Source organism: Tamandua tetradactyla, chromosome X (genome assembly GCF_023851605.1).
Source record: "Tamandua tetradactyla isolate mTamTet1 chromosome X, mTamTet1.pri, whole genome shotgun sequence".
NCBI lineage: Eukaryota > Metazoa > Chordata > Mammalia > Pilosa > Myrmecophagidae > Tamandua > Tamandua tetradactyla.
Window position 1 is genome coordinate 154,265,590 of NC_135353.1, and position 23,793 is coordinate 154,289,382.

Sequence of the window (23,793 nt, forward strand, 5' to 3'; positions counted from 1 at the left end):
AGCTCACCAACTTCAGGTACTTCCCTCTTGCCACTCCAATACACCATAAACTAAAAAGGGATATCTGTATGATGCATAAGAATAGCCTCCAAGATAACCTCATGACTCTGTTTGAAACCTCTCAGCCACTGAAACCTTATTTTGTCTCATTTCTCTCTTCCCCCTTTTGGTCAAGAAGGCTTTCTCAATCCCATGATTCAGGACCCAGCTCATTCCCAGGAGTCATGTCCCACTTTGCCAGGGAGATTTACACCCCGGGAGTCAAAACTACCTTTTGATACAGATGATGATGATGCTTCAGCCCACATGCTCAGAGATACCTCTACAGTCTCCACAGAACATGATAAATGTCTGTAAACACTTTGTGCAGGCTATACATTCAACAGCAATGCTCTTGTGAGGTGAAAATTAAGTACCTAATATTTTCATTTAACAATCCCTGAGCTCTTTGCTGAGAAAAGGGTTCATTGCAAAAAAAAAATCATCAGCATATAATACAATTAATCAATAGATGCAAGTTTGTACTATACAATAAATGACAAAACCACTATAGCAAAACCATTGAGATACAAAAAGCCCCTACTTCTTGCACCTACTTCACATATACCTAACCTACAGTGTCCCACATTTCCTACTGACACTGCTGAGGGGTGACCTGTGCAGTTTCATGTATATCTTGGGCTGCAGCACAAGTCACAGCACAACTGGCTGGGATATAAAGAGTCTGGCGGGGACAGTAGCATCAAATATTTTTTCCATCACCAACTGAGACCAGAAGAGCTTAGGTCTTGTTCTAGTTTGCTAGCTGCTGGAATGCAACACACCAGAGACAGATTGGCTTTTAATAAAAGGGGATTTATTTCATTAGTTCTTCAGGGGAAAGGCAGCTAACTTTCAACTGAGGTTCTTTCTTACGTGGGAAGGCACAGGACGATCTCTGTTGGCCTGCTCTCCAGGCCTCTGGGTTCCAACAACTTTCCCGCAGGTAATTTCTTTCTGCACCTCCAAAGGCCTGCGCTGAGCTGCGAGTGCTGAGAAGAGGTATGCTAAGCTGCCTGGGCTGTACTGCATTGAGTCTCTCATTTAAGCACCAGCCAATTAAGTCAAACATCATTCATTGCAGTAGGCTTGCCTCCTAGCTGACTGCAGATGTAATCAGCAACAGATGAGGTTCACATGCCATCGGCTCATGTCCACAGCAATATAACTAGGCACCTTCACCTGGCCAAGTTGACAACAACTAAATCTAACTACCACAGGTCTCCCTGCTCTTAATGCCTGAACTTACCTGGTTTTATCCAGGAACAGCCTGCATGCTCCCCTTCGTTGAAAGACAGGTGTTTGCTACCTGGCCTTTGGAATGGGTCAGAAAAAGATAGGTTACCACAGGTCTTAGTCCAGATTTAATCACATAATAAAGTCAGACTTCTATTCAGTGAATACACGTCTCGGTACTAGACAAGACCATAATAGAAGCCAGAAGTACAAGATGGAGTTCTACCATACTCATCTTGACTTATTTCAATGCTTATTAAGAATGCTTAATTTAAAAATGAAAAATCTAGAACATATGCTAAGCTAGGCAGAATCCTGGAGCAGTAGGTGTAAATATGGACCATCTCAGGACAATTGGGGCTTATAGTCACTCTAAATATAATCCCTCTCATTCATTCATTCTCCATGATGCAGTCAGGCAGTCCTTCTAAAGAATAGCCCTGATCAGGTCAATTCCCTGTTTAAACTCTTCAATTACTTTCCACTGCCCTAACATTAAAACCCAAACCCCCTTGATGCAACAGGATAGCTGGCTCCTGCCCACCTCATCTTTGATCACTTCCCTTTGCATCCCTCTACTCCACCTAAACTGAATCTAACCTGATCTTCCCTTTTTCTTAGAATATGCCTCCCTCCTCATGACCTTTCCTTGTGTTGCTGACAACTATGGATCGGTCAAGATTTTTGCCTTCATCTGGTAAGATTCCCTGATGCCTGCCCTCCAGCTAGGCTGTCCATCCCCTATCTACCCCTAATTCCTTTTCCGTGTTTCTCATCTGAAGAATGTATGAAGAATTACAATTTCTGTTCATCTGTCTCTCCCTCTTCATCCATGAACACCATAAAGATAGAGACCTTGTCATCTCTGTATCCTCAGCACTTAACATATTCAACTAGTCTAGACAGAGTTGGGTTGCAGTGAACACAATTTGGAAATAAATATTTGGAGCCAAAGTACAGGGAAATGTTAATACCTAACTGATGAGATTATGCTTTGCTAGATGGTTGATAAAGATAAATGGAGAGATTTTGAGCAGAGGAAAGCGTGTTGACAATATTATTTTAGGAAATCAGTCTGGAGGTATACAGAGGATGGACTAACTCTCTGCTTGACTGAGCACACTCCCCACCAGTAATGTGCCCAGTAGAGACACCCTTGCATTCTCTCTCCACCCACCCACTCCATCCGAGCCTATCAAAGTAGCTGACACATAAGAATATGGGAGGCATTTCTAAGTCATTTCTCATTTTTAATGAGTAAATGTTAATATACTTACTATATAAAGAGGAAACTCTTGTAAATAAACAAGAAAGACACTGACACCAATTGAACAACGGGGGAAAGATATCAATAGAAACAACACAAAAGAACATGGACCAAGTAACCAAAGAGAGTGCAAAGTAAATGAATAATAAGGGGATGCCATTTTTGCCTATCAAATGGTCAGAAATTATAAACCTAATATTCAGCATTGGCAAGGGTTTAGGAAAAATAGCACTCATACATTCGATGTAGGAGTGCAAATTAGCACTAGCATTCTGAAAAGGAGAAATTCAGAGGTGCAGTCAAAAACGTAGTGTACAAGACATTCAGCATATTTATGATCACTCAGATATTTAGAAAAGCTAGAATGGCCAACAATACAGGAGAAATTAAATTATGATATATATAAAAAATTATGATATAGCCTACCGATTCAATTTTATATGGTTGTTTAAAATCACATCATAAGCGACTTGTGGCAATGCATATTCCTATTATGTTTAGCTTTAAAAAAAAAACAGGATATGGACACATACTCTATTATAATAATAGAGTCACACTAAATATGTGTTTTGGCTGAAAGTCAAATGGCTGAGTATTAAAATCAATATTTGGCTGAAATTGAATCTCACTATCACAGAATGAACTTCTGGGGACAAGAATAAATCAGGACTCTGATCCAAAATGTAATTATAATTACTTCATTATAGAAATTTTTAATAGTCAAAATCTTAAAGTCGCCATAATTGTATAGGAACAATCATTTCACGTATTAGCTAGATGCTTGCTTTTAATTGAGGTTGGTGGAGGACTGAGATCTTTGGGGGTAACCTATTTTTTTCTAACACAGTTTCCTCTTATCTTCATGCTTTTCATATTCTTCTTCATTATTTAGGGATTGGGGATGATATTATCATGAATGTTGTTATATATGATTTTGGCGTTTCTCCATGTATTATCATTTATACTTTTGTCAACTTCTCTTAACACCAAATGGATATAATGAGATCCTTAAAGTTCTTTAAGCTAACATGTTCCCTTAATAGTCCCATTATCTGTACATTTGTTTCTTTAACTATTTTAGAATTCTTAATAATTTTTGCTCCTAAAATGAACATATCTTACAATCTTATAAGTATAAATATACACTTATGGGGGTGCAAGGATAGTTCAGTGGTAGAATTCCCGCCTGCCATGCAGGAGACCCAGGTTCGATTCCCGGCCCATGCACTTCCCAAAAACAAAATAAACAAACAAAAAACAAGCAAACAAAAAATTCAACAAATGGTACTGCAATAACAGGATACTCACATGCAAAAAGAATGAAATGTGACCCCCACCATACAGCATACAAAAATATATATATACACACACACACACACACCTATACTTCACCTGATAAGTAGAACTTCAACACAAAAAGCATACAAAATTTTCACATCGTTACATCTAGAATGCTTAGCCATATTTGACAGAAAATAATCAAAAGATCCAACAAATACAATTGGCATGCCCTCTTCCTATTTCTGATGTAATTAGATCCTGTTTTTTTATTCAAGTTGATCATTTTTGCCTTTTAATTGGGTTATTTAGATGATTACATTTAATATTATTATGTGATTGGGTTTAAATCTCTCATCTTATTGTTTTCTATTAGCCCATCTGTTCTTTGTTCCCTTTTTCCCTCTTTTTGCTACTTTCTTCTGGATTGAGTATTTTCTTATGATGCCATTCTATCTCTTTTTTGTTTGATTATTAGCTATAACTCTTTGTTTTGTCATTTTAATATTTGCTTTAGGACTTATAGTACACATCTTTAACCTGTCACAGTCTACCTTCAAGTAATATTATACCACTCTGCATATAGTATAAGAACCTTACAACAATATACTTCCATTTCCCTCCTCCTGGCCTTGGAGACTTAGTATCTCTCATAAGACTCCCTGTCTGTCCTCTAGCTGCTTGTCCTTTCATCTCCAGAACCTGTGAAAGTGACCTTATGTGACAAAAGAGACTGAAAATGTGATTCAGTTAAGGATCTTGAGAAGGAATGATTATCCTGAATTATCTAAGTAGGCCCTAATCACAAAGGTTCTTATAATGGGGAGGCAAGATGGTCAAAGGAGACAGATGTGACAACAGAAGCAAGAGATTGAAGTGAATCAAGCCACGAGCCAAGGAATGCAGGAGGCCTCTAGAAGTTGGAAAAGGCAAGGAAAAAGATTCTCTCCTGAAGCCTCCAGAAGGAATATAACCCTGCCACAACTTGACATTAGCCCAGTGAAAATGATTCCAGACTTCTGACTTTCAGAACTATAAGAGAATAAATTTGCATTGTTTTAATCCACCAAGTTGGCCTGTCTTCAGAGTTCAGGTATAATCCCGGTGAAGCCTTGAGTTGGACATTTTCATGGCCTAAGAACGGTAAGTTGTAAGTTAATAAATCCCCAGAGTAAAAGCCAAACCATTTCTGGTGTATTGTGTTTCAGCAGCTTTACCAAATCGAAACAGCTGCCTAGGCCCTCCCTGCTTCAGCAAGGGCAATTTCAAAGCAGGGCAAGTTCAGTTGGCATCCCCAGATGGCTCTGTCACATATGTGTAAATAGAGCATGAAAGGCTGAGACCGTGAGCCCTTTTTCTCTTTGGATAACTTTCCAACAGGTGACTAAGTCCCTGGAAAAAGACTAACATTTGCACAGCACCCCTTAGAAGTCAAGGAAATTGGGGTAATGAGGATCAATTCTTATCACAGTTACTCACCCAGCTGGCCTGCAAAGCAGCTTGAAGGGAAAGTATTGAAGGGTGTGGAAAAAGAGAAAGTGAAATATAAACAGAGAAGAATAGAAAAGGGAATGGGAAAAGAATGAATATTTATCGAACAGTTACGATGTGCCAGATAATATGCTGGACACTTTCCATAGGTTTCCTGGTGTGTTTGTTTGATCAAGGGGAAGATGGGAGAAGGAAAAAACTTAGGGAAGAATTAGAAAGGGTGTATTAATTCACCTTCCCTACCAACAGTGAATGATGGTGCCGGTTTCCCCACAGTGTAGATTTATTTTGAGAGAATGCACTGTTTTTGTATTAACTGGACAGCAAATCTCCGTTATCAGAAACATTAGGTGATGAGCAGGTTTTTCCAGTTTTAAGCACAAAACTTCTTTAAAAAAAAAAATTCGATCAGTTCACATGGATAAAGCTCAAGCCAGACTTAAAGGGCTCTGTACTGTAGCTCTACTTCTGTATACATTCTTCAAACTTCATGGAACCGTGTCTCTCAAAAGGGTAAATTTTACTATATGTAAGTTATGCCTCAATAAACTTGTCTTTTTAAAAATTAATCGATTCAGATTGAAATCTTATTACACTTTGTCCTGCATTTTCTACCCGTAAACATTAGCTTGCCTTTCTTTATTGGCTTGGGATTTGAAAAGAATTATGAGTTCTAATGATCGTTCTCTTCCGTATAAAATTAATGTCCTCAGAGTCTATTTGTCCCTACATTAAATGGCCCCAGACCTCCGTGCTTTTGTAACCCTTATGACTGCTTCATAAGTTTCTTTCTCTACCCCTATTCCTGCAAGCTATCAGCAGTGGCTCCCCTGTGAATCTGCTTCCCCAAAACAACACATCTCATTTCTAATCTGTCATAAACCGTGGGGGGTAGGGACGAGGGCAGCTATCCCTGTGGATAAGGATCCTGTGCTAAGTGGGAATAAATAAGCTTCCAATGAGGGCTTGGGAAGCTTTCCTATAATAAAGTGCATCAGCATGTGTGCCAGGATTGAGTAATAGCCAGTTTAGCTACTCAGGGGCCTGTTGTACTCATTTATTAGTTCTCGGCTAAGTTCCGGAAAGGTCAGCTTGCTAGATCACTGCATTCATTAGAGGTGAAGTGTTATCATAATATTTTATTCATAATGCACACTCATACATACGGATTTATACACAGAAAATTACTTAAGCAACAAAGAGAAAGGAGAGAGCCAAAAGAAACATTCCCTTCTGGGTAATTCAAAATAGGTACAGCATAGAATATTACAGTTTAATAGCCAAAATGGCCCTAAGGAAAAATATATATATATTGCTCTTGAATTAGACAGAAAGACTTTGGTTCATTGCCCATAGGGTAAGGTCACATTTGAAGTCAACCAACTGATAATGCCAGGAAAGCATTTTAAAGAAGCACAAACAGTAAGAGCTGTTTTCTATCTCTTTATCAAACAGGGCATGTGATTAACCTTTTTCCAAAGATAAGAGACTCAATTACAAGAATATCCTGCTGTGTGTGCGTAGCTACTCACGAAGTAACCATCTAAAACCACTAAAACAGGTGACTTCTACACTCAGGTGTGGGGTGGAAACTTTGTTCATCCATTCTCAGAGGCCATAGTAATTAGGGCAATATTTAAAGTGACAGAAACAGTAATGAAGCTTTGGAGATCTGGTATAAAATGGCATAATGACTAGAATATGGAAATTCAAGTCTTGGCTTCTCTTCCCACATGCTAAAATCTCCACGGTTGAGTTTGTAGATGACTTTAGTTATATTAGACAGATGTCCTCATTTTGCATCTCTGCCCTGTAATTGCTATCATTTTCAGAATAACTGCAAAAATGAAGGCATTCATTTCAGATTTATATTCTGGAAATATTTTTGAGCTTCTATTTTGTGTCACGCACTGTGCAGGCACTTTTGTATTTTTTAGAATGGTTGTAGGTTTACAGAAAAATCATGCAGAATGTACAGAGTTCCCATAGACCTCCCTGCACACACGCACACAGTTTCCCCTATTTCAACATTTTACTTTACTATGGTACTTTTGTTACAATTGCTGAACCAATATTATTGTGGTAATATTACTAACTAAAGTCCATAATTTACATTAGTGTTCACTCTCTGTGTTGTACGATCCTGACGGGTTTTCTTTTCCAGTGTCTACTGTGGTAACACATACACAACTTTAATTTTCCCATTTTAACCACTTTCAAGTATGCAGTTCAGTGATGTTAATTCCATTCATGGTTTTGTGCTACCATCAACAAATGGGGTGGCACTTTCAAACCTCAAAAGAGCCCCATAAGATCGGTACCGATATTATCTCCATTTTGCAGCTGAAGAAACTAAGACTCACAGAGATTGCGTAGACTTCCCAAAGACATAAAGCTAGTAAGTTGGAAACTGGAATCTGAAGCCAGGACACTGCATTAATAACCTAGAGCTCATGGACATGACTTTTATCAAATAAAAAGCAGAAAGAAATTTTTTTAAAAAAAGCAACAGAGGTCTTCATTTCCCTTAAATTATTGCAGCAAAGAACCTCTACCAAGTCTTTATGTATTTTTTTCTAACTAATTCCACCTCTTGTGCTTCTGGTCCTCGAATTATTTTTCTTTCATTTCATTCAGACCAACACGGTATTTTTAGTAAACAGGAGCCACAAGCTGCTATCTACCCCCAGAATCTTCCCATTATCGTGAAATGCATCAGTTTTACCCTTTCCATCTCAAGACAACTTTATAACACTCACCAAAAGAAAATAGGCTTCGGATCTTAGTTTTCTGAAATACAGAGCAATCTTCTTCCCTTCATCAGTTAACATGATCATTGAATTTTAATATGAAAAGAATTTGCCTGTCTTAGCAGTTCCATATGATTAAAAGAACCAAAGTAATAGGAACATCTGGTACACTCCCTTCGCATCGTCTTTGACACTTTTATGAGTATTTTCCATTTGATGTCTTCACCAGGGCTCTAGCTCTGTAGGCTGGCAAAGCTGGATGTCAAGATGATGTCCTGGAATTCACTCCAGTCCTTTTCTCCTGCTCCATGCCACCCTGAGCTTGCCTCATCCCCACTCGTTTTCTCCCGGTGCCTGGCTTTCCTCTGCCTCTCTGCTGACCTGCTCAAATAGAAATCTGCCGATCACCACTTACCTACCAGAAACGACTGCCAATGTTCTAATAGGTACCGCTTTTCTTTCTCTTGATACTTCAAGAATGTCCTACTGGTGTTAACTTTCCGGATCATCAGATAAAGACGTGAGTCACACATGGCTGGGCCACCCAGTTGCTGAATAATGAGAAATTCAGTGACGGGCAGGGAAGCAATTCTGGGGCAGAACGTGAAAGAAGCCGACCGGACATTGATTCTCTTGGTACAGTCCTGCATGTATCTATCAGGCCAAGACAACCCAACCCACTGCAAATCCCTTATGAGTAAAAGAGAAATAAGAATTTCTTACAGCTCTCCCTATTCTTCTCTCAAAAAGATTATATGAATCAAAATGAAAGCAGGAATGAGAGCAAGGAGAGAACAGATCGCCCTCAGGTAACAAGAGGAAGTAGAAAGCAGAACATCGAGAGCAAATTTTTGACACTCCGGGATAAAGAGCTTCCTCCACAGAAGCAGGCCCGCTGCTCCAAGTACTTGGCCACCCATCAACTATGGTCCCCTGTCCGCTCTTCATCAGGAAAAACCATTCCAAGCCAAGTTTCCTTCTGTGTAAAATGCCAAGCAACAGTACATACCTGAAATTGTTGTGAGACTCATGTAAAATAACAAATGCGAACGTGCCCGGCATTTTGTGTGCCTGAAACACTGAACGTGCTTCTCGAAGGTTAGGGGATGTGGCGGGCATGCAGCTGCGTTGCCCGGCTCCTGGGTCGGAGGAGAGCTTGTTGTCCCAGCTGCTGAAAGCACTGGCAGCAAGGCAGAGCTCACCTGTCGGCCTCTCCAGGGACTGCCTCGGCTGCAGGGAGCCTCCTTTCCCAAGTCCTGCCTTTGCAGGGTGGCCCTCGCCCAATAACCAATGGAGATGGAGAATAAAGGCCTGATCAATTGGGCCCAACATGGGATGGCTTCGATGGGCCACTTTAGCTGCAGGGCTGGGTTAGCTGAAGCTGTCGCTGGCCTTGCTTCCTTCCCGTCTCTCCCACGGGTGTGACACCCGCAGGCACACTTAATAAACATCCTGCCTGCTAAACTCGGCCTCAGAGCCTGCTTCCCGCAATAGAAGGGGATGGAAATGAACAAATAGTTGGAATCTGAAGTATAAAAAGGTTGTGTGGCTCTGAGTTGCTACCACAACAGCTTGCCCAAAGTCTATCACCAAGAGACTTACAGAGCACCAGAAAAATACCCCCCAAAATGCATAACAACTCTCAAAACTAACCCAAGTTGGCAAATGGGACTAGGAAATTTGATGTCGAGGAAACTGGCCATTTGGAAAAAAATATTCCAGTTGGGGCTTCACTTTATGTGTCTACCAATTAACTTTCAGATATATTTGAGTGTTGAATGGATCCTTTTAAAATATAAGAAAAAGAGAAGAAAATATAGGTGAGTTTCTAGCTGATTTCTGCCTCCCATGGAATTTTTAAACAATTTTCATTAGATTGTAAAATGCTATTTTTTAATATTTCCTGAGAAACTTAAAAGGGTATGAAAATACAAAGACAAATACTCCTATAGTCTCATCACCCAGAATCAACTGTTAATATTTTCTAATATTTGCTTCCAGTCATTTGTTCAAATTTTCCATGCTTGATATTTTTAAAGTTTGGATACTAGGATGCAAGTAAGCAGAAAAGGGATTTATTGGGTCACTTGGGGTATACAAGGAAAGTCTGGAGACAATCTCATAAAACAGACCAGTGCAAGGACAGCTAGATGATAGGAAGCATTGTCAAGTTATGGCACAGGAACAATCTTATTAAATGTCACGGCTTTGCCAAGAGAAAACTCTAGAAGAAAACTGGAAGTCTAGGGAAGAAAGAAAGGTCAACAATTCTTCCTATTTACTTCCTGCACCTGTCACCATTACTCTAGTAATTCTTCTTCAGCCTAACAAAGGTTGTTCATGCCAGCAAAAGCAGGAGACTCCCACCCTGAGCTCAAAGACAACAGTACTAGTCAATCACCCTCCACAAACAAGGGATGTACACTGAAAACTGCAAAATCTGGCTGGCTGAAACTAAAGACAACCTAAATAAATGGGAAAAATATACAAGTTTCAAGAATCAGAAAACTCGAGCATTTATTATTTACTTATTTAATTACAGAAAATACAACGTCCCATGTATTCCCTCTCTCACACGCTTTCCCTAGTAACACTTGCATTCATGTAGTACCTTTGACAAAACTGATGAAACAACATTATTATAATCATGCTATTAACTGCTATCCATACTTTATATTTGGAGTCATTGTTTTGTTGTACAATCCTGTTTTTTTTAATTGTTATTCTAGTAACAGATATATATCCTAAAATGTCCCCTTTTAGCCACACTCAAATATATAATTCAGTGGTGTTAATTACATTCACAGAGTTGTGCTACCACCACCACCACCATCCATTACCAAAACTTTTCCATCACCCCAGAAAGAAACTCTACCAATTAAGCATTAACTCTCCATTTCCTATCACACCTTAGCCCTTGGTAACCCATATTCTAGTTTGTGATCCTATGTATTTGCTTACTCTAATCATTCATATCAGTGAGATCATACAATATTTGTCCTTTTGGGTCTGGCTCATTTCAAGTAACATGATGTCTTCAAGATTCATCCATGTTGCCACGTGTATCAGAATTTCATTCCTTATATGGCTGAATATATTCCATTGTATGCATACACCAAATTTGGTTCATCCATTCAACTGTTGATGGACATTTGGGTTGAGTCCATCTTTGGGCAATTGTAAATAATGCTGCTATGAACATCAGTGTGCAAATATCTGTTTGAGGCCCACCTTTCAATTCTTTTGTGTATGTGCCTAGAAATGGGATTGCCAGGTCTTATGGTTGTTCTAAACTTAACTTTCTGAGGAATTACCAAACTACTATCCATAGTGTCTGATCCATTTTATATCCCCACCAATAAGGAGAGAGTGTTCCTACTTTTCCACATTCTCTCTGAAACTTGTTATTTTCTGTTTTTAATTGTAGCCATTCCAGTGGGTGTGAAATGGTATCTCATTGTAGTTTTGAATTGCATTTCCCTAATGACTGATAATGTTGAACATCTTTTCACGTTCTGATTGGCCATTTATTCATCTTCTTTGGAGAAATGTCTATTTAAGCCTTTTACCCATTTTTAAAATTGGATTGTTTGTCATTTTGGTGGGGAGTTATGGGAGTTATTTATATATTCTGGATATTAAACCCATATCAGATATGTGGTTTCCATATATTTTCTCCCATTCTGTAGGTTGCCTTTTTATTTTAATGATGAAGTCCTTTGGTGCTCAAAAGTATTTTAATGATATCCCATTTATCTACTTTTTCTTTCATTGTTGTGCCTTTGGTGTAAAGTCTAAAATAGCCATTGCCAAACACAAGGTCCTGAAGATGCTCCCTTGTGTTTTCTTCTAAGGTTACAGTTTGGGCTCTTATACTTAGGTCTTGACCCATTATTAGATACTTTAGTAAATAGTGTGAAGTAGGGATCCACCTTCATATATTTGTATATGAATATATTTTTTTCCAGCACCATATGTTAAGAGACAATTCTTTCCCCATTGAGTGGACTTGGTGCCCTTGTCAAAATTCAATTGGCCGCTCCTACAAGGGGCATGACTCCCAGGGGTATAAATCTCCCTGGCAACATGAGACCTGACTCCCAGGGATGAGCCAGGACCTAGCATCATGGCAATGTGAAAGCCTTCTTGAACAAAAAGGGGAGAGAGAAATGAGACAAAATAAGGTCTCGGTGGCTGAGAGATTTCAAACAGAGTTCAGAGGTTATCCTGGAGGTTATTTTTACGCATTATACAGATGTCCCTTTTTAGTTTATGGTGTATTGGAGTGGCTGGAAGGAAGGACCTGAAACTGTGTTCCAGCAGCCTTGATTCTTTTTTTTTTTATCCCCCAGTTATTTGCTCTTTCTTGCTCAAAGAATTTAATGAGAGAAATCGTGCTCTTCCTTATTAATGTCATTTTGAGTTTCTGATGTTTGACTTTCATCATTGTTTCCTACATCTACATCTTCTCCACTGTCCTGTCAAGCCAGTAGAGAGAAATAATACAATGATCACCAGGTGTGGAAGGCAATAGGAGCAGGCTTTTGTCTTGCCTTCGCTTGATGGGATCTTCTGGACAGTAGTCTTGATTCTTGAAGAAATGCAAATCAACCACAATGAGATATCATCTCACACCCACCAGAATGGCCATTATCAAAAAGTATAACTATATAGCTTTTATAGTGTGACTGTGTGGTTGTGATAACCTTGTGTATGATGCTACTTTTATTCAAGATATGGACAGATGAGTGAAAAAAATAAGGTTAAAAAATAAAGATTAGGGGAGATAAAGGGTAAAAATTGGGTAGATTAAAATACTGTGGGTTATAGAAAGAAAAATGAAGTCAGAGGTCTCACGCTACCTGACTTTAAGGTGTATTACGAAGCTACAGTGGTCAAAACAGCATGGTACTGGCATAAAGACAGATATACTGACCGATGTTATCAAATAGAGTGTTCAGATATAGACCCTCTCATCTATGGACAATTGATCTTTGATAAGGCAGTCAAGCCAACTCACCTGGGATAGAACAGTCTCTTCAATAAATGGTGCTTGGAGAACTGGATATTCACAAGCAAAAGAATGAAAGAGGATCCATATCTCACACCCTATACAAAAACTAACTCAAAATGGATCAAAGACCTAAACATTAGATCTAAGACCACAAAACTTTTAGAAGAAAATGTATGGAAATATCTTATAAAACTTGTAATAGGTGGTTTTCTAGATTTTACACCCAAAGCATGAGCATTAAAGAAAGAAATAGATAAATAGGAACTCCTCAAAATTAAATACTATATGCATCAAAGAACTTTGTCAAGAAAGCGAAAAGGCAGCCTCTACAGTGGGAGACAATATTTGGAAATGACATATCAGATAAGGGTCTAGTGTCCAGAATCTATAAAGAGATTATTCAACTCAACAACAAAAAGACAAACAACCCTATTACAAAATGGCAAAAGATATGAACAGACACTTTTCAGAAGAGGAAATACAAATGGCTAAAAGGCACATGAAAAGATACTCAACTTCACTGGTTATTAGGGAACTGCAAATTAAAACCACAAGTAGATATCATCTCACATCCGCTAAAATGGCCATCATCAAAAAAAAACAGAAAACGACAAGTGCTGGAGAGAATGTGGGTAAAAAGGTACATTTATCCACTGTTGGTGGGAATGTCAAATGGTGCAACCACTCTGGAAGGCAGTTTGGCGGTTCCTCAGGAAGCTAAGCATAGAACTACCATATGGCCTGGCAATACCATTGCTAGATATCTATTCAGAGGACACGAGGGCAAGGACACAAATGGACATTCACACACCAATGTTTATGGCAGCATTAATTACAATTGCCAAGAGATGGAAACAGCCCAAATGTCCATCAACAGATGAGTGGCTAAACAAGCTGTAATATATACATACGATGAGATATGCAGTGTAAGACAGAATAAAGTAATGAAGCATGTAACAACATGAATGAACCTCAATGACATTACACTGAGTGAGATTAGCCAGAAACAAAAGGACAAATACTGTATGGTCTCACTGATATGAACTGACATTAAGGAATGAACTTGGAGAATTTCAGTTAAGGACAGAGATCATCAGAAGATAAAAATAGGGTAGCTATTGGGTAATTGGAGCTGAAGGGATACCGATTGTGCAACAGGACTGATTGTAAAAATTCAGAAATGGATAGCACAATGCTACCTGATTGCAGCACAATAATGGAAGTACACTGAATGAAGCTGAATGTGCGAAGGATAGAGGGGGAGGGCTGGGGGCACAAATGAAACCAGAAGGAAAGAAAGACGATAGAGACTGAGATGGTATAATCTAGGAATGCATCGAGTGTACGATAGTGACTAAATGTACAAATTAAAAAATGTTTTTGCATGAGGAAGAACAAAAGAATGTCAATATTGCAGGGTGTTAAAAATAGATGGTCATTCATATTTAAAAAAAAAATAGGTAGTTGGCCAGATTTGGCCTGTGAGGGGGCCATAGCTTGCCAACACCTAAACTAAGGTACTGTTCGTCTTTTTTTTTCATTCATTTTCTCACAAATGTATAGGGGAATTTCCCAGAAGCTAAATGACACTGGATTCCACAACAGATTGAATGTACAAGTGTATATAAGTGATAAATATAATAAAAAATAGTTCCTGGGTTTTCTCATAACCACCACAGAAGTTAAGCTTTCTGAGCCCATGCCCTACTTCCTCTTGCACTTCCATTTTGAAAATTCCCCACTTAGGCAGCTGACGAGGATAACCAATCAAGCCTCTCATTAGTTACATTTGGCCCAATATAAAATAAAACCTGTTTGCCCTCAACCTACCCCTAGAAGACAATTAAAACAATTGGTCCAATCAATAAGACTCAAGCTAACATCTATAAAACGGCATACCCGCCCTTAAAGCTAGAAGTTGTTTTTGCTTTGGTAAGTGATCAGCTTCTCTCCTGCAGCAGTTTTGGATGAAATGATGTAAACAGGGACTTGACTATGATTTGTCTTTCAAGAATACAGTTGTCATCTGGCTTGATAGATGACTTGCAAAAAGAGACTTGCAAAATTTCACAACAGTGCCATACTTTTCAACTAAATCACCTCTTATTTAGAAAATAGTTATTTTTCATAAAATGTAATGCTTTTATATTAACATTGAGTGAGTTTATCATTGCCATATTTAAATGGGTTAATTAAGACTTATTAACATAAAGAAATACTGTGGGTTAGTGACAGGGAGGGGTAAGGGGTGTGAGATGTACTAGTTCTTTTTTCTCCTTTTTATTTCTTTTTCTGGAGCGATGCAAATGTTCTGAAAATGATCATGGTGAACAATACACAACTATGTGATGATACTGTGAGTCACTGATTGTATAATATGGTTGGACTGTATGTGTGTGGATATTTCTCAATAAAAATATATATTTTTAAATCAATTGACCATAGATGCAAGGGTTTATTCTGAACTGTCAATTTGATTCCATTGGTCTATATGTCTGCTCTTCTGCCAGTACCATGCTGTTTTTTTGTTTGTTTGTTTGTTTTTCTCTATCAAAGGAGCTTCATTGCGAGGCTATGTGTGGGGCGGTGGGGGGGGGGGGGGGGGCTGTAGCCTAAGATGGCGATAGCCCCGAGCAAGGGAAGGGGAAGGGGCACAGCTTATATAGGATGGTTGGCCGGAAGTAGGGAAAGGGAGGTGGTGGTTTTCATTGTCTAGCTTGGCTAAGGAAATTGGCAGTTTTTTACTGGTTGATGCTCTAGTTTGCTAGCTGCCAGAATGTGATATGCCAGAAACAGAATGTCTTTTATAAGGGGGAATTTATTAAGTTGCAAATTTACAGTTCTAAGACCGTGAGAATGTCCAAATTAAAGCAAGTCTATAAAAATGTCCAATCTAAGGCATCCAGGGAATGATACCTTGGTTCAAGAAGGCTGATGAAGTTCAAGGTTTCTCTCTCAACTGGAAAGGCACGTGGTGAACATGGCAATGTCTGCCAGCTTTCGCTCCAGGCTTCTTGTTTTATGAAGCTCCCCCAGGGGATGTTTTCCTTCTTCATCTCCAAAATTGCTAGCTGCATGGGCTCCTGTGGTTCTCAAGCTTTCTCCAAAATGTTTCCTCTTTTAAAGGATTCCAGTAAACTAATCAAGACCCACTTGGAATGGGTGAAGTCACATCTCCCTCTAATCAAAGGTTAATACCCACAATTGGGCGAGTCACATCTCCATGGAGATAATCTAATCAAGCTGCTAACCTACAGTGCTGAATAGGGACGAGAAGAAACAATGCCTCCACAAGATGACTCAGGATTAAAACATGGCTTTTCTAGGGTACATAATACTTTCAAACTGGCACAGTTGGTTTAGAAGTGGATGTGGGTATGGAGCTAAGTGTGGAGTTGACGGTTCTTTATTGGCAGGGTTTAAAAATTAAAGGCTGCCATAGTCATGCAGGGTTGTAAGTGCCAGAGGGCAGATGTTGTGTAAGGGGAGCTAATTGCAAGATTATAGCTGCTGGAGGGCAAGAAGTGTCTTGAGACTGTTACCTGGTCTGGGATGGGCTCAGTGGATTTCCTGGAACTCACAGGTGGGGGAAGCTTCTTGGAATATTTGCTAGGGGTTGGTCACATCATGAGGGAAGGGGTTCTGCCTAACATTCCAGCCTTTTCCTTTTGGTTTTCTTGGGATGCTGAAGGGCGAAGGTCTGTCTTCTGTATCTACTTCCAGCTGGTGGAGGGCATAGAGCTGTCCCTACTTTTTGTCACAGGGCAGTGGCTGAGTACCAAGCTGTTTTGATTTCAGTACCTATGTAATAAATTTTGAAATCAGGAAGTTTGAGTCTTCCCACTTCATTATTATTTTTCAAGATGGTTTTGGCTATTCAATATAAATTTGATGATTATCTTTTCCATGTCGGCAAAGTACGCTGTTAGAATCTTTATGGAGATTACATTGAACCTGTCAATCACTGAAGGTATAATTGACATCTTAACAATATTTCCAATCCATGAACACAGAATTTCCTACCATTTATTTAGGTCTTCTTTGATTTCTTTTAGCAACATTCTGTAGTTTTCTATGTACAAGTCCTTTACATCCTTGGATAGATTTATTCCTGAATATTTGATTCTTTTCAAAGCCATTGTAAATGGGATTTTCTTCTTAATTACCTTTACAGATTGTTCATTACTAATGTACAGAAACTGATTTTTCTGTGTTGATCTTGTAACCCACCACTTGGCTGAATATGTTTATTAGCTCTGGTAGCTTTCTTGTAGATTTTTCAGGATTTTCTATATATAGGGTCATTTCAACTGCAAATAGGGAAAGCTTTCATTTTCCCATTCCAACTTGGATGCCTTTTATTTCTTTTTATTGTCTAAGTGCTCTGGAGAACTTCCAGTACAATGTTAAATAAAACTGGTGACAGTGGGCATTCTTGTCTTATTCCTGATCTTAGAGGGAAAGACATGAGTTTTTCATATATGTCCTTTATCATGTTGAGGAAGTTCCCTTCTATTCCGAGTTTTCTAAGTGTTTTTATCAAGAAAAGATGCTGGAGTTTGCCAAATGCCTTTTCTGCATCAATTGAGATGAACGTGGGTGTTTTTTTCCTCCATTATGTTAATGTGATGTGTTACATTCATTGATTTTCTTATGTTGAACCACTCTTGCATACCAGGGATAAATCCCACTTAATCATGGTGTATAATTCTTTTAAGGTGCTGTTAGGTTCGGCTTAGTAGTATTTTAGTGAGGATTTTTGTATTTATGTCCATAACAGATACTGGTCTGTAATTTTCTTTTCTTGTAGTGTCTTTATCTGGCTTTGGTATTAGGGTGATATTGGCCTCATAGAATGAGTTAGGGAATGTTTCCTCTTCCTCCATTTTTCAGAAACGTTTGAGGAGGATTGATGTTTATTATTCTTGGAATGTTTGTTAAAATTCCCCTATGAAGCCAACTGGTCCTGGGCTTTTCTTTGCTTGGCAGTTTCTGGTTACTGATTCAATATCTTTACTCCTTATTCATCTGTTGAGATCTCTTTCTTCTTGAGTCAGTGTAGGTAATTTGTATGTTTTTAAAATTTTGTCCATTTCATCTAGGGTACCTGATTTGTTGCCATACAGTTGTTCATAGTATTCGCTTGTAATCCTTTTTATTCCTTTAGGTTCAGTAATAAATATTGTGCCCCCTTTCGTTTCTGATTTTATTTGCCTCCTTGCTCCCTTTTTCATTGCCAAACTAGCTAAAGGTTTGTCAACTTTATTGATCTTTTCAAAGAACCAACTTTTGCTTTCATTGATTCTATTCTCTCTTGGTTCATTGAGTCTATTCTCTATTGCATTTACCTCCATGCTAATCTCTGCCATTAGACACACGTACATATTTATAATCGCTATGTCTTCTTTTTAAATTGACCCCTTTATCAGTATATAGTGACCTTCTTTGCCCCTCATAACAGTTTTTTACTTCAAGTATATTTTATCTAGTATTAATAAAACTACCCCAGCTCTGTTTTTGATACTAAGCATGGTATATATTTTTCTCCATCCTTTCACTTTCAACCTGCTAGTGACTTTGAATTTAAGGCAAGTCTCTTGTAAACAGTATACAGTTGGGTCATTTTTTCAAATACATTCTGCCTATCTCTATCCTTTGTCTGGAGAGTTTAATCCATTTAAAGTACCTACTTATAATGTAGGATTTTTTTCTGATATTTTATTATTTGGCCCTTGTAAGTCTAATATGTTTTTTTTTTGTCCCTCAGTTCTTCTGTTAATGCATACTTTCATATCTATTCAATTTTCCAAATGGAAATTTGGTCCTCCCTGCTCATGCTTCAGCAGTGGGTGTCTGACCCAATTCTGGCTACTGAGACACAAGGAGAAGTTGACTTTGAGACTTCTGGGAAATGTTTCTTAGATCCTAGGAGAGAGACATGTGAAAAAAGTCTTTCTTCTCCTTGTGAATGCAGAGCTGCCTGAATGTCACATGTAGAAAGGCTGCAGGCATGGTACCCACCTGAGACTGGAGTCAGCACTGAGGATGGTGTAAAGGAAAGATAAAAAGAGCTGAGTTCCTTTATCCATTTTTAAGTCACTAAATGAAACAATCCTGAAACCCGCCCTACCTCTGAACTAATGTGAGCTAATAAATTTCCTTTCTGTGCGAGCTAATTTAAGACAGACTCCTGGTACGTGCCTATAAGTAACTAAAGCATCACATTTGTAGTCCCACCAGCAAGGTATGAAAGTTCCATTTCCCCTCATCCTTGCAAACACTGGAGATTCTCCAACGTTTTCATATTTACCATCCTCACAGGTGAAAAATGCTATCTTCTTGTTTTAATTTTGCAGTTACCTGATAATAAGATTAAGCATTTTTTCACATGTCTATTTGCCATTTAGATTCCTCCTCTGTGAATTGCCTGGCTATATTTTTTATTCATTCCTATTGTGTTATCTGTCTTTTTCCATATTGATTTGTAAGAGTTCTTTCTTTATTATGGATACTAATTTTTGTCAGTTCTATACATTTCGAATGTCTCCTGCTCCTTCTACATCTTTTAACAATTTTTGTCATATTATGTGCCAAACTGACATTTTACATTTTGATACCCAAGTTTGTTAATCTTTTCCTTTGTGGTTTCAGCTTTTTATGTCGTGTTGGAAAATGGGAGGAAGGAAGGAAAGGAAGGAAGGAGGGAGGAGGGAAGGGAAGGAAAGGAAGAAGGGAAGGAAAGAAGGAAGGAGAGAGAGGAAGGAGAGAAGGGAGGGAGGGAGGGAGGGCAAGAAGGAAGGAAGGAAGGAAGTTCTAATAGTATCATTTATTCAGTCATTCATTGAACAAATATTTATTGAGTATCTATTTTGTTCTATGTGCTGGAAACGTTGTAATAAATAAGACAGACAATGCCCCTGCCCTCGTGAATCTTACGTGAATATATAATTTACTCTCAGGGAGTGCAGGTGCTATGAAGAAAAATAAGAGTACGGGGGTAGGTAGAGCAGAAGGAGGGTGCTGCTGTCCCTAAGGGGGTCAAGGATGACCACTCTGAGCTGAGCTCTGGATGAAGTGAAGGAAGAAGCCATGCTCATATCAGGGGCAAGAGCATTCCTGGCTGAGGGAAAAGCTAGGGAAGATGTCCTGAAATGGCAAAGATGTTTGCAGTGTGTAAGGAACAGCGAGGAGGCCAGTGGGCTAGAATTCAGAGAGCAGGGAGGCAAGTTGTAGGAAATGGAGTGAGAGTGGTAGGCAGGGGGTGGGTACACCCTGAAGCCATCCTAGAGACTTGGTCTTTTTTTTCTAGAATCCTTAGAAGTATCACTGTGTTCTGCAGTACATAGAAAACGTAGAAGGAGAGAGGCCTGATAGAAAGCAGGGACATTAGTTGGAAGGCTACTACAGCATCCAAGCAAGAGATGATAGCTGCATATATTGGTCATGAAAATAGTCTTCAATATCTTTTTTTCTGCTCTTTTAGAACATTGTTTGTTTGTTGTTGTTGCGCTGTGGTTGTAACCTTTGGGTCTTTAATCTAGCAGAATTTATTTGGGGACCTGATATTGATGTAGGGATCTAATTTTAACATTTTTCTGTATGGAGGGCCAATCGTCCCAACACCATTTATTGAATAGGGTTTTTTTTCCCCCAATTCAATGTGGGAAATAAGCTCTGTTATATAGCAATGGCTCTTTCTCTGGGCTCTCTACTCCATTTCACGAATTAGTTTTTCTCTTTCTGTGCCAAGACCATTCTATTCAAATTGCTTAGAGCTCAAAAGCTGGTAAGATGGGTCATCCTCCCTATCCCCCACTCTCCGCCAACTTTTGTTCTTCTTTTTCAAAATTATTTTTAAGTTTTTGTGCACTTTCATTGTTTCATGTTAATTTTAGAATAAGTTTGTTGTTGGGTCCCTCCGCCCCCCAAAAAAATCCTATAGAAGTTTTTTTGTTTTGTTGTTAAATAACTTAACTTAGGGAGAATTTACATCTTTATAGGGTAAAGTCTTTCTAAGTGTAAACATAGCAAGCTCCACATTTATTCGGGTCCTTCAAAAAAGTTTGAAATTTTTCTCCATAAAAACTTCCCAGGACCTTCATAGTTTGCACTGCTATTATTGTACATCTTTTTCCCTATTGGGTTTTCTATTGGTTATTACCGGTGACAAAGGACTATTTTTTAGCATCCAAAATATAATAGTAATAACCTCTTATCAGGCATTAATAAAGGCAAACAAACAAATAGGAAAAAAATAGGCAAAGGGCATGAGCCAACAATTTTCAGAGGAAACACAAATGACCAACTAAAGTATTGACGTTTTTCAGTTTAACGGTCAAACAAAGAAATGCAAATTCAAACAATCCTGTTACCAAAGGCGGTGGATTCTTTTGCCTGAGACACTGGAGTTTCAAAGTGAGAAAAAGTTTATTACTAGGTGCCAGTCAGGAAAGCAGATGGCCTAACAGCCCAAAATCTGTCTCCCCAAACTGCAGTAATTCAGATAGTTTAATAGTATTAAAAGATGGGCAGGTTTTCGATAACAAGCACAATGGCTCTATGATATAATTAGAGGTGATTTGATTATTGAGCATGCACAGACTGATGACATGGTTAGTCACAGAACATATGTAAGAAAATGGTGGCCTTAATATGTGATGGGTGTGGTTTTTAGTGTTATAATGAGGTATAGGTGACTTGTAGGTTAAAGTCTAAGCTACTGGGCACGGCAGGCGGGCCCATTTTGGTTAGATCCAGTCTCGTTTATCAAGATAACTTTGGCCTTGGGGTGGGTTAGTTCTGGGCTAACCCAAGATCTTTCATTAATAAACACTAGGGGCTGTCTTTAGTGATCACAAGACTCTAAAGTCGAAAAACTGGATAACTGGGTACAAATAAAGGTTAGTCACAAGGTTTTTACAATCACAGGGGCACAAGATAAAGGCCATACAATCATGATCAGAGATCAAGACAGCTGGGTTACAATTTAAAGATTTCAGGCATTTCTCTCTGTCTACTCCCAAATACCAGAAAGCAAAAAGGAATATCTATATAATGATTCAGTCATCAAAATCATCCCTTAAATCCTGATTTCTCGGTTACAATCCTGAGATAATCATTTTACACTTGCCAAAGTAGAAGTGTTCCTTTCTAAATTCTTGTGCTTGTTTTGTTTCACAGATCATACTTACAGGCAGTCTCAGACCCTGCCGGCGTGAGTGTATTTGGTACAAGTTTTTGGGGAAAGAATGTAGTCAAATATTTTAAGAACTTTAAAAACTATTCATACCCAATCCTAAGATTCTGACCTAAGGAAAAAGTCAAAGATTGTTGCAAAAGAATGCTCATCAAAGACCCTTTTATGAAAGCAAAAAATTGAAAGAATCCAAATGTCCTACAAGAGGGGAATAGTTAGATAAAGCCACGTGGCGAAATGATGCAGCCATTATCACAACCATGTTTGAAAATCTTTAATGGCAGAGAAAAAGGCTCATGATGAAATGCTAAATGAAGAAAAAAAGGAGGATACAAAACTGTTCCTCCTGATAGATGATCTCCATTTCTTTATATATACCAAATTAGAAGAAAATACATCAAGGATAAGAATATTTATCTCTGGAGAGTGACTTAGTAATATTTTCTTTCTGTATAATTGTCTGATAAGCATGTGTGGCTTTTTAGACTCGAGACACGAAAATGTTAAATAAGTAATAAATGATCAAAACAACTGCTACAAGAAAATAGAAGTGTGAAAGGATTCATCTTGAATTCTCAGGTCACTTTTTGTGTTTGGCTGTTTGTGATAACAGGCTATTCTCTGCTGGAAAGGTGCAAAGTGTTGGTTGTAACAATTTAGTTCCTAATGAGGAGTCCACACCATAATCTTAAAATCCCTAATTAAAGCAAATGCTGTGGGAAGAGCCAAGCACTAAATAGCATCAGTAACAGGGGATCTGTCTATGTATCTTTAAATGCATAGGATTTCTTTACATTGGGAACTCTTTATAGTTCTAAATTATATGTATTGTTCACTCATCCACTCGATGATTTACATGCATATTTGCATCTAGACTTTCACATGATGTTGGCATTTTAAGAGAGACACATTGGCATGATTTCGGCAAAAGCAAATACAGTTATTTCCAGGACTGATTTTGTTTCTTGGTCCGGTGTCACGCACAATCTTGCTCAGTACTGTAATTCATTCCTCTCGCCCTTGTAGCCAGGAAAGATTTCAGAGTATCCTTTTACACTTACATGTAACTGCCGACCGAGATATTTTTATCGTAGCCTCAAAACCACTCATCTCCTTTTCATTCGCCTTTTATACTTATAACTTCCACTCTTTTCTCTTTCTGAACACAGGGAAGTTCCCCCCTTGATATTTATGTATTTCTTTTGCTAGGAAACAAATTGCAATTAAGCCCACATTTCTATTCGGCGTCAATAGAGCACACAAAGAGACCAGTTTGCCCCTCAATTTAGGCCTCTTGGTCAAATTTACTTAGCTTCCCGGTCAGCACATCTCACTCGCAACCTCTGGTCTTCTCAAGAGAATAAATAACCTAGGCCTGGAGCTCGGTGATTAATCCTGTTTGCCCAGCCCTCAGCAGTCCCTCATTAAACAGCTTTTAAAATCCAACTTCCTCTGTCTCCCAACGGGGCCTGACCTGAGCAACCGTGCTGGAGACGCACCCTCCCCAACTCCAGCCTTCCGG

At 38.7% G+C, this 23,793-nt stretch overlaps 1 long non-coding RNA gene across 1 annotated transcript in view; it reads left to right on the forward strand.

Moving 5' to 3' along the window:
• The window catches only part of LOC143670675 (uncharacterized), a 59,771-nt gene that overhangs the window by 9,778 nt on the left and 26,200 nt on the right, over window positions 1-23,793 (forward strand). The window contains exon 2 of the long non-coding RNA XR_013169429.1: window positions 1,897-1,972. This is a non-coding gene — a long non-coding RNA (uncharacterized LOC143670675). The remainder of the gene's footprint in view (window positions 1-1,896; window positions 1,973-23,793) is intronic.